This window comes from Carcharodon carcharias, chromosome 2, assembly GCF_017639515.1.
Source record: "Carcharodon carcharias isolate sCarCar2 chromosome 2, sCarCar2.pri, whole genome shotgun sequence".
In the NCBI taxonomy this organism is placed as follows: domain Eukaryota; kingdom Metazoa; phylum Chordata; class Chondrichthyes; order Lamniformes; family Lamnidae; genus Carcharodon; species Carcharodon carcharias.
In genome coordinates, this window is record NC_054468.1 from 80700096 (window position 1) to 80716452 (window position 16357).

A 16357-nucleotide genomic window follows, 5' to 3' on the forward strand; every position below is an offset into this window, starting at 1 on the left:
TTGAATGCCAGACACCAAGCTCCTTCAGCAACTATTCCATTCAGAATTCAGTCATGGCAGGAAACTCCGTGGAGGACAGGGAAAATGCCTCATAGATGCCTTCAAATCATCCTTGAAGAGATCAAATGCTCCCGCCGCTCGTGGGAGTCCTGGCTTGTGGCTGACCAAAATGGCAAAAGTTTATTCAGAAAGTCACCAAACACATTGAGAGATTTTGTTGGGAGCACACAGAGGTGAGGTTGAGGCATTGGAGGAAGGGCATAAACCTTAAAGCACCTCATCTGCCTGACCCTTCAAGCACCAACTGTCCCGCTTGTGGCAGAGTTGCAGATCACACATTGTATTTTTCAGACACCTCAGCACTCATTGAACTGGTAGGGTAGGGTAGGGTAGGGCTAGCAGCCAGGAAAGAGATAGAAGAGGATCAAAAGTTGGGGGCACATGGGAAAAGGGAGAACACAGAGGCTGTAGTAAGGGGAAAGGTGAAGTATAGCTGGAGATTGGAGGAGGAAAGGGAGGAGGTTGATGGAAGAGGGAGAAGGGGAGGAGCCAGAAAGAGAAGAGTAGAGGGGAGGAAGAATGGAAAATGGAGGAGGGAGGAAAGGTGAGTCAAGGGGAGAGTGGAGGTGAATGGAAAAGGGCAGGTGGAGAAGGTCAATAGGAAAAAGGTGAAAAAGGAGAGAACAAAGGAGACAGGGAGGGGTAGAGCAAGAGTGAGAAAGAGATAGTGTTATGATCTCTTTGGGGAACCAAAAACCAAAATAAGTAAATTTACTGAAGACCGCCAAATGAAGGAATTACTAACAATATTCCACTTTTTGCAGCTTTTACTTTAACATGAATCAGAACCAATGCAAATTACACAGGCAAATGATACTTCAAATAAAAAAGTAAATTTTACTTAAAATAGTTCAGTGCAACAAAGATACATCTTACACAACCTCAAGCATTTGCATCAGTCCACACACAAATGTGGCATTACGTAGCCACACAGTTCCACAATAAGCTGTTCTTTATTGATGCGGGATAGGTCAGGAATCCCAACTGACAACAGCTTTCATCTTCGAGTTTCATCGTATGATTATCATCATCAAGACACACTTATATGAACTCTCTCACCTTTGTGTCATGACAGTCCTGATGCTGTAGCTTTCCTTCTCAGTTTCCAGGGTTCCTTTTCAACTGACTAACCAATAACACCCTGGTTCACCGTTTGGTCACTTCTGGGGAAACACCAGCTCTTTAGCATCTCCAGGCTATTCACGCAGCATTCCAGGTTTTGGACTGTTTTAGCCAACTCGCACTGTACCTCCAAGAACTCCTGTCTCCTTTTCTGCCAGACAGAAAAACTGACCTCTTTCTGAGAGTGATTTGCTTCTTTGCCTCACAAGAATTCTCTGTATTCCACTTTCTATTTCAGTCTGCTTTCTCTTTTTGTCTGCATCTGTGCTCTGATTACCTTCACCCTCCAGATCCTCTGCTTGTAGCTCTCCTTTCTGTCTGCCAGCCACACGGTTTCTTTCTTAACTTCCTTCTTGTTAGAACTGCTTCTAGGTCAAAGGTTGCTAGGTCACATGGACCAAGATTTCTTTTTACCCAAGGAAATTACAATTGATCTCTTTACAATTGACACAAACTTTTGAAAGTCCATTTCAAATAGTCTTAAAAACAATAACAAATTTTACAGACCTTTTAAGGAAAAGTATATGTTTCCTTGCTTTATTGCTTCCAGGTCAAAGGTCACCACAAGGGGACAAGGAGAGCAAGCAAAGAAGAAGGAAGGAGAAGAAAGGAGGAGGAGAGACGGTGAGTGGGACAAGAGAGAGGAGAGGGTAGAATCAATTATCTAACACCATTAAAACTTGACAACTCTCAATAATTCATCGTTCTATAAGCTAATTAAAAAATTCACCATCTGGTAAACAGGAGCCACAGCAATCAACCAAATCCAATCCAAGACAAAATGATTTACTATAATCAATAGAGGAAGAAAAACTAAAAGAACAATTAAAAGTTTTATATTAGGTCAAACCTCACTGATCTAAAGTGATAAATCACTGGGTGGTAAGAATAACATGGAGGTGGGGCTCTAAGGCAGAATTAGGAAATCTACCCCACACATAGGCCAATTGAGACTGTGAGCCTGGAATTCATTCATACTGTTTTTGGGCGCAGGACTCGTTGCCATGGAGGCAAGCAACATGGAAATTTGGTTCTGTTCCTGATTGCAGTGTTGGATTGAGTGGGGCCTGCGCCACTGTCTGCCTGAGCACTTAGCTGGAGATCAAGCAACAAGTGCTGATAGCTGCACTGAATTACAGAAGTTTGCTGCTAAGTGCTATTGTTGCAATTCAGAAAAAGGAAAATGTATCACTAGGGCAGAGAAAAGGATGTTTGAGGCCTTGGATATAGAGATGGACAGAGGGAGAGATGTAATTGTTCCACAGATGGACAGTTGCCTCAAGGCAGAGGTGGAAGGTGAGTTCTGCTACAGGAGACTCGGATAAGGACATCAAAGAGACAGCACATAGGAGACCACTGAATGGGCATACACACTGAGATGCTGGGCACATTGACTGGCCTGACAAATAGCCTCTTGTCTCTGTCAAGGAGCATACCCAACTCCAATTTACTGGAGGTCTTTGGGTAAAGCTTGTCTGCTCCACAACCTCTACTCTATTTCCCCGCCATGCAGCAACACTACCTGTCAAATCTAGGAACTCACCACATCTTCAAAAACACTCCACAGTACTTCCAAAGACTTTGCAACAGCAGAAGTTATGCTAATTACTTTACCTGAAAATTGGGTACCTGGTCCCTCAAATAACACTCGTGCTGTGCCCCTCCTGCAGCTTTGGTCAGTCATAAGCAAATATGCTGAACAGTCCTATATGGTCCAACTCACAAATAAGCATGAGCAATGTCATGACAGCATCAATTCTTAGGTTTTTGGTGCATGCAGGAAGCTTCCACATGAGCTCCCTTCCTGGCCTGCGGTGCTGCATAGGCCAAGCCAGAAGCAGCTGGAGGCTCAGCCCATTCAAAAGCCCACTGGCTTCTGTCGTGCTGTCTGTACTGATCTGAATTTTGCAGCCTTTGTGTTTACATTGTGACTCATTTACTTGGGCAAAAGCCATTTGAAATGTCAAAATATAAACTTACATATGGGAAATATTGTCACAGAAAGTGCAGAAAAATATTAATATGAAGTCAGGTTTTGTAGTCAGGGAGTATGTGCAGACTAAGATTTTTTTTTAATATGACACAGTTTGGAGAGTTTACTTCTGATGTGAGGAGAACGGAGGCGACAAGTAGCCCTTGGACCTGAAAGCTTTAGCAAAAAGATCAACATGGCTATAAAATGGATTTCTTGTTCTACACTTGTGCCAAGTTCTGGGTAAAATAGTGGACAGGAGTGTTTTTATCCCCTCATCCTGTGTGCTGTTTCGTCTGGCATGTGACTTGGCTGCACTGATTGGCAACTTGCATTTCATGCAGTCAAAAATGATTATGTTGAATGCACTCATTATTCTTGATGATAACAAAGATTAGGAAATGCCCTGAGGAGGCTCTCTGGAATATATCAGACACTGCCCCAATCATCTTCAGTCAGCCAAGAGGTAACACTGAATTTGACTGGCATGCTTATACAACAATAAATATGCATTCATCATTGTTGTGTAGAAAACTAAACTGTGATGGCGAATGGATTTTAGAAGTGGGAAGCCAGAACTACTCACCATAAATACAAATATCTGGGCCTGAGAAGTACCGCAGCTTTAAAAGTCCATTCAGACTAGAATGATTCTGTCAACAAATCACTTCAAAATATCAAGATTCATTTCCATCACTGTTTTTAAGATAAGTTATGAATTATGTCATATCAGTACACATATCTGTAAGTATTAAAGCAGGAATACAGTTTGAGATTTCTTGGGCGATTTGGTTTTGTCTACTTGACTCACAATGGTAAAACTCAATGGGTGGAAGAATAACATTTAAAACAGAAAGGTACCTGATGACAGGATTTATTCATAAGTGGTTTCAGTCCTTCAGCTCAACCAATATTTTAGTCATGAAGCCATCTCCCTTTAGACAACTTTTTAAAAAAACTATAGTTAGATATTAGCCTTGGCTCAGTTGTAGTAATCATACCATTGAGTCATTTGGATTGAGTCTCGCCACAGAAACTTGAATACAAAATCTAAGCTGAATTTTAGGGAATGCTGCTTACCCCTTTCAGAGGAGATGTCTGTCCTCGGAGATGCAAGTAGAGGATCCCATGGCACTATTTGAAGAAAAGCAGGGCGATGTCCTGATCAACATTTGTCCCTCAATCAACATTACAAGGACAATTTATCCGGTCATTTATTTCACCCTGATTGTGGGCTATGCCGGATGCAAAATGGATACCTAACAGCACTGACGAAATATCAGATATATTTAATTGACTGTTAAACATTTTAGGATGTCCTGAGATTGTGAAAATCTTAATAAAAATGTAATTTCTTTCCTCCTTAGTGAATAAAATGTAGACTGTTTATTTTCATAGCTTTTATCCAAAATCAATTAAATTAAACCAACCGCAGGCTTTGACTTGCAAGCATTGTTTCCAAGGTAGGGGGAATGCTGGTGACCAAAAAGTAACAGAATTTTTGAACATTTAGAAAATATGATGCATCACAGTGTGTATTAATAAGACATGGCAAATAGCTTTCTTAATCAAGGTAATGATCTCTTTCAATATATCCATTATCTTGGAAAATTAATTGCCCAGACACATTTATTTCTAAAGCCTAAAATGAGAGTAAATTAATATTCCTCCAGAAAATCTATCAGAGCAAATGAATGAGATCAAATGGCATTTAATAAAAGAGAGGCATAAGGGTGCAATTTAAAATGGTTATTGCAGAATGTTAGTTATTGAAACGCAGATGAGGCTGGTGAAGCAAATCGAGTTCAATGGTATTAGGAACCAGATCTTGCCAGAGAATGAACACATTATCTCTGGAATAAGGATGATGCAATGTTATTGTCTTTTAATATTTTTTGTAATTATTCCCATTATTTCCACAGCTATTAAGCCACACAAATGCGAACGATGAAGGTACCTTTTAAGTAGATGCAAAACATTTGCTGTTGAAAAAGGCATCATTTTTCAGCATGGAAGCATCTTTGGCAAAAGTCTCCAAGGCACTTAAACCTCCTGGATTTGTCGACTACACTTTCATCAGTTTCTATAAACTTGTCTCACTTCTTATCGTACATCCTCCAGAAGTGATGTCAAAGTATCAATCACATCCAAATGACATTGCAAGGAGTCCAGAAAATAAATTTGCAAAATGCAAGATAAGGATGCCTCGCAGGAGGAAAATATATTGCAAAGAACTAGATGATTCAGTGGAATAGGGCACTTTACTTTTACCTGAGTTATTGACCAGCCCAGATTGAATGGTATTGAAGTCTTTGCTGCCTGTTGGCTATTAGGGGACCAGTGTGCAAAGATTAATGAGCAACTTAAAACAAGTTTCAACAAGTGGGCTTGGTGTCACAATACAAAATTGTTACAAACTCAATATTAAGTTGGCAATTGCATTCTGACTGGCTAGCTGATGGCTGGTGTGGGCAACAGAAAATATAGCATGGTGTTTTCTGAGGTTAAACCTGAGGTTTTGGAGTAATTTGGGCAAACGATCAATGGAAACCCTGGAGAAGGTCTACCATTAATGTAAAATCAACCTATGTGGGGCAGTAGGAGGAAATTTAACCTGCCTTGAACAATACAATGTCTAACCTGAAGCTATCATTGCCAACAGCGGATGGCTGAAATGTAAGTACGAACAATCCTTGCCATTAACACAAAAAATACAAAATTCTCCAAGATCCAATTTAAATTCCATTCTTAAACACACCAGGAAACTTCCAGTATGTTTTAATCAATAGATCAAATATTAAGTCAATAAACAAATAATTGTTGAACAATATCTTATTTAGCAACAACTTGGATCATCCTGGCTGTGTGACCCTATAGTATCTAGGTAATATTAAGCTGAAGATGCATAAAAAGCAATAAGACAGTCAGCAGTGAATAAGCTATTTGTTCCAGATCATTGCCATTGAACTTGACAGATCTTGCCTTTAGTAATGGCTTGAGTGTTAAATATTTTATTTAGTAAGCTGCATCTGGTGCTTGAAATGATTCATTGGTTAAAAACACTTTTGTTATTTTTAAAAGAATAAATGAATGTTTTAATCAAAACTTTCCTAAAATCAGTAATTTCCATGTGCTCCCCTCTTCCCCTTGGTGACAAGGTTATACTCAGTGAGTGGCACGACTGACAGTCACCTCTTGCCACTGAATCAGTCACATTCAACCATTGTTTTGTTTGGGTGGGATTTTCAATGCTGGTTTGAGCCATAGCAAGTTCTCTTAGTCCATGAACCCGAAACAGACTGTGGGGGTAGGGGAGCACTTACATGTACTCGGTTTTAAAAATTGTAGAGAAAAATGCATGAACCATAAATGAAATATTACAGAAGTAATACCTGTAAGTAGAGCAGATTTATTCTGTCAAGAGAACTGAGTCACCTATACAAACCCTTTAGACTGAGTTCAGCAGATGCTGTTCAACAGGGAGACCAATTGAGTGTGCAGTAATTATTCAAGCCCTGAATACGATTAAGTGCTGAACTTTCATAAATTATTACAATTATATGCAGAATCCCTTAAGACTCTGCAGCACTGTAAATCTCTATTGCAAAGAATATGACAACTAAAACTGATCAAAAAGTGGCCGACAATGCCTGGAAAAAAAATTGAAAATTCAGGCAATGTTCTTTTGCTCAGTTTATTCAGGCATTCGGAAAATAATCAACACAAATCTTTGAACACTGAATCACAAAGAGAAATATTTGTTTTAATTGTCGACTGAACTGCTCTCTGGTGGCTGCCATGAACATCTGGTGATCATTAATGTTAACCATTTCAACAGTTAGGGAATTTCAACATAGTTGGGGGAGGCATAATAATGAGACTCTCTCTGCCAGTGCAAAAGATTCTCAAAGAAACATCTGTACATTGCAGAAAAGTACTTAATTATTTGGTAGGATATTAGTCTTGTATCTCAATAGAAAAGGAAATGGGACAATAAGCAATTATAAAGAGGTGGTGGTGGAAATCAAACTTTCTGGAATATCTGCTACCAAAGACCAGATTCAGAATCCACATTCTTAAATTTCTGAATGAAAGTTTCAATCAAGCTGCTTTCAACACAATTTTTATTTTTCTTAAAATCTGCAACAAGCATGTCAAATGTAAAATCAGTCAATGTCTACCACAATCAAAAACACAGTAAGCTCAGAAAACAAGGATAAATCTAAATATTTGGATGTGTCCTGTGAGTGTCGGTGTGGGGAGGGGGGGGCGGGATCGGTACTATACTTACCCAGGAGTTAGAAGTTGTTTTAATTCTTCTAACCTTTCCTCAGTAACTATCCTGGTAAAATAGGCAGAACCATCCAAAGTCTCCAAATTACATTGAAATCTCAGATGGTGTCAATATTAATGGAAGTTACAAGTTGTTAAGCAGGTGACCCCCCCAAAGCAATCCCCCCCCCGGCCCCCACCACCACTGACCAGTAAAACCAGTGCCATAAAAAAGGGGGCATGGCTTCCTTTCCTCTGACGCTGCTGCACTCGACTGAAGGCCTTGGGAACCTGCTGCACTGCAGTTTTCTGAGGAGGCCTGAGTCTGAAGGTCAGGCATCAAAAGTGCAGCTGTATTTTAGTGTAAATAGAAAGCAGTGGAGTGGCAATCCGACTGTGATTTCCACTCCTCAGAACTTCTGGCCTAGTATGTACAGTGAAATGATGGAGTGCCCAAATGGACTGGTTTACAAATTTATATGGAGATAGCTGGGACACTGGGGAGGATAGAGGAATGTTGACTCTATACTAAGTCAATAAGCTCTCTGCAAGGAAAGACTCTCCATTTCAGTTTTGAGTTTAGCAACCGATTTGGATCCATGTAACAAATGGTTCCCAGTGCAGGATAATTGCCCACGAAAGTTTGAACATACCGGGCAATTCTGGTGCAGTACTCGTGTGGGGCAGTCTGGCAGGGGCTGCAGGGGTGAGTTGCCAGCGCATCTTCTGAGGTAGCCCCAGGTATGGCCCTCCAGAGATCTGAAGTTATGGGCCACTATCATTCACTGTCCTCCTCAAGCGCTAGCTGAGGTGCACGGACCCCAAATAATGTGGAGACTGAGCTGAAAAGAGGCATACTGGCTGAGACACAGAGTGTGAGTGAACAGAAACAGGTGATGGTGGCAGATACCTGAGCATTTGCTGTTCAGAGGGCCATGTGATGCCTCGACTGATACATGAAGAACTATGGGCAGAACTTTGCCATTGGCAAGCAGGGGGTGGAGCAAAATCAGCTGTGCGCCCACCGACCTGTCAATGGCCAATTGAGGCCATTGATAGGATCAATTAAACAATTAAAGGACCCGCCCGTCCAACCTTAAGGTTGGTGGGCAGGCCGGGAGCCCCAGCAGCAAATAGATAAAACACGAAAACTCATTCAGTGATGGGATGAGGTTTCATGCAGGGTTTTAAACATTTTAATAAAGTTTTAGTGTAATTTATGAACATGTCCCATCTCATGTGAGGGGGAGATGTTAGGGATTTTTTTTTTCTATTTTTAATCTTTTTAAAACTGTCAGCGATCTCCCTGAGGCCGCACTTAGCCTCAGGGAGATGTGTACTCTTTTGTGCGCAAGCGCGAAATAGCGCACTCTCGCTTTTGGGGAATGCCCCCCGCCCGCACAGGGATCGCATAGCGCTTCCCACCGGACGTCATGCTGGGTGGGCCTTAATTGGTCCATCCACATAAAATGGCGACGGGGCCCGCTTCTCCGGCGGGGATCAGCTCCCCACCTGCCGGAGATTGGGTCGGGCCCGCCTGACAGACAGAAAATTCTGCCCTATGAGTCTCACAGACCTGTGTTTTTAAAAGAAAGTATGCTTTCTCAGCAGTGAGCTTTAATTTGCTCAATGGGGGCCACACCAAACAACAAGGAATCCACCAAGCATGTGCAGAGCTTTACATGATAAGTTTGCAACACTAGTCCACCATGGAGTGTGTGGCAGCTCCAGGGATACCTGAACTGCAGTCCCTCAGGATAAAGCTCCCAAGGCCAGTCGGTGCTTCTCACACACCTCAGACTGCTGCAATAGAAAAACTGTGATTTGACAATGAAAAAGGCCACCTCTCCCAGAATTGATAGACCTGGAGAGCAATTAACTCTGTTGTCATCAGGCACCAAGATGAAGTGGTGCTCAGCACCAGTGACATACTTAGAATGATTGTGCTGTCTTAGCATTACATCTGTATCGCCTGCCAACTTCCTTCAATGGCTCTTCATGGGTCAGACCTCAGAGCTCACAACTGTCATGGGTCAATGACAATCTCACTTCAAACAGACTCTTACAATCACACAGCAATCATCCACTTCATGTATTTCTGTCTTTGTAATAAAAATGAAGATAGGAATAGTGTCATGCTCAGTAATGGCATGTCCTATTCATAACTTTAAGCTGTGTTTGTGTAGAAATTTCTCCACCTGCCTTTTTCTTTCAGCAAATAGATGTTAAAAAATGGCTAAGATGGTTGCTGAAGGATACAGTGACTGTTGCAATTTGCACACAGACTACCTCAAATTTCCAGAAGGTTCCTCATTGAATGACCAGGTGCAGGGGACCTCTTGAATGGACAGGCCAAGATAAAAACCATCTGTGGAATTCACACATTCTACTGTATGTAGACCCATCCAAAATGGACTTCCAGACTCCAGATCTCTAAAGCCAAAACACACACAAGGGAGCGGTATAGAAACCAATCCATCACAAGTGGGTGTGGACAGGCACCCACCCATTCGACATTGTGCAGCAATGGATTCGGACTTCTGAAACATTCTGAGTGGACAATAACAGTATTGATCATGTGATCAAAACTGGTTACAGATAACAAGTCTTATTATTCCAAGAAGCAGGGATAAACTGGTCAGCCTACATAGAACAACAGCAGCAGAAAAAGGCAATATCTATGTTTAGAATCTGGAGACTGTACATCTCAAAAGTCTCCCCAGCCTGTTCCATTTCAAGTCCACCAGTACAGAAACTTGACCTCCTGGTAAGGAAACCATAAGTAACCAACTTCGAGACCTGCTGAAAAATCTATCCCTTCGAGGAAATCCTACAACAACACTGTGTTCTGACTCCAGCTATTTGAATCTACCTAGACAAATCCTTCAGGACTGAAAAGGCCTTCTTCAATGGGCCTCCCATGTATACTTCTTTCCCAAGACAAGTCAAATACATGAACTGTTCCTTTATTTGTAATTGGTAAAAGTGCACTGTCCTCTGTATCTGTATTTCTTCTAGAGTTCATGTATGTGTGTGTGTGTATGTGAGGGTGCCATGTGAGTGATGTTGTATTAAATTTTTGGGGTGAATGCATGAAAAAAATAATCCTCTTTATTTAAACCCCTGGAAGCTGCCTGCTGATTATTCAAGTTGGCCACACACTCAGGGGTAAAAATCCCACACATCAGCTTTTTCAAAAAACAGATTATGGACAGTAAGAAAAGGGAATTGGGGCTTCAGTTCTCTCTCATCCCTTACCGTAAGAAATAGGTTCAAGTAAATATTAGCCCATGCTCAATAAGGAGCAGCACCAAAGAAGCAAACAATAGGCATTCACATACGGCACTTGGAGGATTAGCAAGTATTTCAGTTGGAAGATTTTGTATCATGTTTGGGCAGCTACCAGGGATGGCAGTTCAGGCAGGGTTAGGACTCAATAGATGAAGGTAAATTAGTGAAGGGCATAAAGTATTGGAAATAGTACTCAGCAAGTCAGGCAGCAACTATGGAATGAGAAACATTCCATAGGGGCAGAATCGTCTCAGATTTGCAACAAGTGCAGTAGTGCGCAGGTAAAATGAAGGCTTCTCATGCCATATCGTCACAAACCTACCATATTAATTATACATTCCTGGGAAACATGCCGTTTCCATGGCGGGTGGGTTCCAATTTGCCCACCATGCCATCACCTCGCTGCTTCATCATGCCGGGCGCCACATTTCAAGGACAACTGCACACATACCTCTTCAGTGCTTCCAGCCCAGGACTGCTGCAAATAAGACATGTCCCCGAAAGGCAAGAAGATTGCAGCCCCCAGGTTTAGTGATGCATCTCTCAAGCATCTTTTGGACACCCTGGAGGCCCACCGTGATGTCCTCTACTTCCACTCTGGCCATGGAGGACAGCAACATTACCACTCTGGCTTGGTACGCAGTGGCAGTGATGATCAGTGCCAGTGCTGCACAGAAGAGGTTAGCCATCCAATGCAGATAGAGGATGAATGATCTCATCCGTGACACCAGGGTAAGGCAACCATCTCATCACTCTAAACTCACACACTCAAAACCATCATACATTCACTGGCATCTCACTCACTGCCAGCTCAACGGACATCACCACCCATTCTCACACACATACCCTCACAGGTCCATCTGGTCTCATCTCCTCTGGAGACTGCCTTCTCAGCTCTCACCATATTGAGGCCACTTGCACAGATCAACATGTGACACCCTCCTTCCCCAGTACAGCCCTTGTCCAGCAGCCTCTTCCCTCGTCTGAGGCCACTTCTCCCCCTTCCTCAAGCAAGCCCTAGCCTGGCAGCCATACAAAGCCACCCTTGCCTTATGGCCGGTCTGGTGGGTGGAAATCTGCCTGTGAGCCTCCCTAAAATTGCTGTGCTATCTTGCCCGAAGCAAGATAGGCAAACAAACCTTGAAGTCCCGAGCAAAGTGCAGCTCGCCAGGTATACATCGCTTATGTGCAGTTGTGAAGCATGTGGGCATGAGATGGGCAGACAATCCAGTGTGGAGGGATGAGTCCAGCTGGCTAGCCTTATAAGCATATGCAGCTGTATTACAACGAGCTTCCCAGTGACGGGAAATGCGGCCCGCCATTGACGGCCTAACGGACAATCACAAACTGGTTTCACGACATCGTGAAACCAATTTTTGGCTTTCTCACCATGTTGTCCACTCACACCACCGAGCACGGCCCACTCCAGCCCAGAAAATTCCACCCGACATCATCAACCTGATACATTAACTCTGCTTCCCTTTCTACTGAAGCTGCCTGACCTGCTGACTATTTCCAGTATTCCCTGTTTTCATTTCAGATTTCCAGCATCTGCAGTATTTTGCTTTTGCATTGGCATGAGGGAATATGCCACTGGGGCTGTTAACACATCGGGCAGATCTTTGTATCTGCTGATGTCTCCTCCACGAGAACTTGCTAAACAAGCTCGCAACAAGACCTCATTGTCAGCCTCTTCCTCTTCATGCTATCCAGCCTTATCCTCTTGATCAGATGAGTGTCTTCCTCCTTCAGGTTCTTCAAGGTGATGTGTCTTTGTTGGGCAATGTTTTGTAGTATGCAACACAATCCCTGATATCTCAGCCAGGTGACATTGCAGAATGACTGAAGCCTTGTGTCAAAAAAAGGTATGGTGTGCTCACTGATGAATGAAATTGATGCATGAGCATTATGATGCCTGTCTTCAGCAGGTTGCTGAAAGCTAAACCCCTCAAAAGCAATTGAGGCTAGGTTAATTAAAAAAATGAAAATGAGATTTTGTATTAAGGAATTTGAAGCCAAGGCGAGTTGAGCCACAATCAAATCAGCCACAATCTAATTGGATGGCAGAACAAGTTTGAGGGACTTAATATCCTATTCTTGTTCCTATGTTCCTCTGTAGACCAGACCAGGTAAAGATGGCAGATTTCCTCCCTAAAAGGACATTAGTGAATAAGATGAGTTTTTATGACAGTTTGACACTTTTCCTGATAACATTTTCTTTATTTCTAGAGTTTTGTTTAAACTGAATTCAAATTCTCAAACTGCTATGGCGGGCTTTGAAGTCTCATTCCCTACACTACTGAGCCAGGCTTCTGGTTGACTACACAACCATACCCCAATAATCATGGAACTTTGACAAATGAGTGAATGTACAATAACTGAATATCTCATCAAATTCCTTTTGTATATTTTATCACACTAATTAGAAAATGTTTGTCTTCTGTGTTAAGGACACAGCCGTTACATCACTGTAACTCAACAAATACAATGAATCCTTATTGTGAGACACATATGAATGTTCCTACTACTGTGAACTGAATCACAGATCTCAATTGTAAAAATCCATGATGAGGAAGCTTTAAAAGTGAAGTGCATAGAACGTGACTCAACCGACTGTGCCTGCCAACATTTTTATGTTAATAAATATTGGGGCATCCAAATGTCCTGCTGTTAAGAGACAGGGTTTTTTTTCATTCATTCATGGGATGTGGGCATCGCTGGCTAGGCCAGCATTTATTGCCCATCCCTAATTGCCCTTGAGAAGGTATGGGTGAGCTGCAGTCCATGTGGTGTAGGTACACCCACAGTGCTGTTAGGAAGGGAGTTCCAGGATTTTGACCCAGCAACAGTGAAGGAACGGCGATATATTTCCAAGTCAGGATGGTGAGTGACTAGGTTGTGGTTTTCCCATGTATCTGCTGCCCTTGTCCTTCTAGATGGTAGCGGTCGTGGGTTTGGAAAGTGCTGTCGAGGGAACTTTGGTGAATTCCTGCAGTTCATCTTGTAGATGGTACACATTGCTGCCAGTGTTCATTGGTGGTGAAGGGAGTGAATGTTTGTGGATGTGGTGCCTATCAGGCGGGCTGCTTTGTCCTGGTTGGTGTCAAGCTTCAAGCGTTGTTGAAGCTGCACTCATCTAGGTAAGTGGGGAGTATTCTATCTCACTCCTGATTTGAGTCTTGTAGATGGTGGACAGGCTTTGGGGAGTCAGGAGGTGAGTTACTCACTGCAGGGTTCCTAGCCTCTGACCTGCCCTTGTAGCCACAGTATTCATATAGCTAGCCCATTTCAGTTTCTGGCAAATGGTAACTGACAGGATGTTGATAGTGGGGGATTCAGTGATGGGAATGCCATTGATATATTTAAATCATGTGCACTTAGGAGCACAATGTGGAATCGACGATTTCTGCACTGGCTTCCCAAGAGCAGCTAAACTTGGCAGAGAGAGGAAGGCAGGAGCTGCCTGCCACAAGGTAAGTGGTCTACTCCATCTGACCCAAGGAGCCAGCTTTCATGTTTTTCTCGTCACCTGATGAGTGACATTAGCTGAACAAGTCCCATGATTTTCAGGACTGTTCCCTTTGCTACTCTCTGTTTCCAATCAAAAGAGAAATTGCATTGAGTGGCATTTCATGTTGCTGGTTTTGACCTGATCACATTTATTTCTAGTGCATGTGGAAAATAGGAACATAGTACAACAGGTGTGGGCCTCTCAGTCCCTTGAGTCTGCTCCGCCATTGATCTACATCATAGATGATCAGCTGCCTCTTTGTCATTTTCTCACACTATTCCCATATCCCTTGATGTCACTCGCATCTAGGAATTGAACATGCTCAATGACTGAGCTTCAACAGCACCCTGGGTTAGAGAATTCCACAGATTCACTACCCACTGAGCAAAGAAATTCCTCCTCATCTCAATCCTAAATGGCCTGGCTCTTATTCTGAGACTGTGTCCCCTGGTTCTAGACCACCAGCCAGGGGAAACATCCTTCCTACAGCTACCCTGTCTTGCCCCTTAAGAATTTTGTATATCCCAATGAGATCGCCTCTCGTTCTTCTAAACTCTAGAGAATACAGGCCTGATCTCCTCAATAATAAACAATTCAGTCTCCTCAATCGCTACTCATTGGACAGTCCTGCCATCCCAGGAATTAAACTGGTGAACCTCCGCTACATTCCCTCTATGGCAAGTATATCCTTCCTTAGGTAAGGGGACCAAAACTGTACACAATACTCTCGGTGTAATTGCATAAGAAGTTAGTTTATGTCGTGTTATAACAACGTGTTTAATATTTTGTAAATATATTGAAATAGGCATGCAGCCTCTCCAAGCCCCCGTTGTTGGCCATCCCCCAACCCCTGCTCCTAACCATGTGCCCCTCCCCCTCTCCCATCTGCCAGGGATCATCTCCAAGAGTCCCCCCTGCCTGTGGCCTCCTGTTGTTCTTTTCAGCCCATCAGCTAGGTTGTCCAGTTGCTCAGCTGCTGCGTGGGTGACAGAACTACAAAATGTAAATGAGGTCCTGCCAGTAAGATCAGCAGGACCTCAGTGTCCCCAGCCTTGTTAGGTTCTTACAACACTTAAAACCTCACCCATAAGTACCAGCTCCATAGACACAAGACAATGAATCAACAGCCTTGATCTGTCACAAAGCATGGCTAAAATTGCTGCCAATGGAATAAACCCATTATATCTTCTTGCAGTGGCTCACAGCATCTATTGTTGTCTGATGAAGCTATTTGTCAGCACCAAAACTGTATTTGTTACGTTTTGAAACAATACCTGTGCAGAGCTGCATTATCAGAGCTAATGTAATATAACTGAATCACCAAGTTACACAGGGAATTCATTGCTGGAGACAGATGAGACCAAGGCGAAGAGTGGAAATGTGTCTGAACATCAGAATGGTACATACTAAACACAAGAAATAAAAGATGGAACATGCAGTTATCTTTTATGGCTACTATCCATCATTACTGATCTTTACGATAAATTTATTGAACCATTATTCATCCCCTGCCCCCACCTACAATTTTCTCCTGTTCTCTCGCACTAATATATTAGGTGGGGTTTTCCGGCCCCGCCAGTGGTGGACGTCATGCCTCTGTCTACCCCCTGGGCTCCAGTCAATACCACCCACCCTGTTCCAACCCCCGCCCCACCAGAGACCAGCGGTACCGGAAAACTCGGAGTGTGGTGTAATAGAGTGTAATAATGACACCATATACTACAGGCTGCCATGAGGGGCTAAGGTTCCCGACTATGACCTGAAATGTAACCCACAGCCCAGCTTGACAGGCATTACATGGAGGCCATTGAAAGATGCACCGAGTTAGAATGACTCATATGTGGGTCACCATAAAAACCTATGAGATTCACATAGAACAGACTTCAATGCAGCAGCATCAGGAGAAGAAACCAAACTGTAAAACCTCTAGTCGTGAGGCCACATGATATGATCCTCTGATGCAAGTCTAAGATATGCATTGCCCAACCATCATGTTGACAGAGCAAGAGGTTTTGTTCATGTTGCTGCTGTGGATGGAAAGGCGACTCACTGGGCAGAATTTAGCCCTCACAGGGGAAGCTTGGCGGAGGGCGGATGGGGGCGGATAGGAAGCCGACCGCCAGCCACAA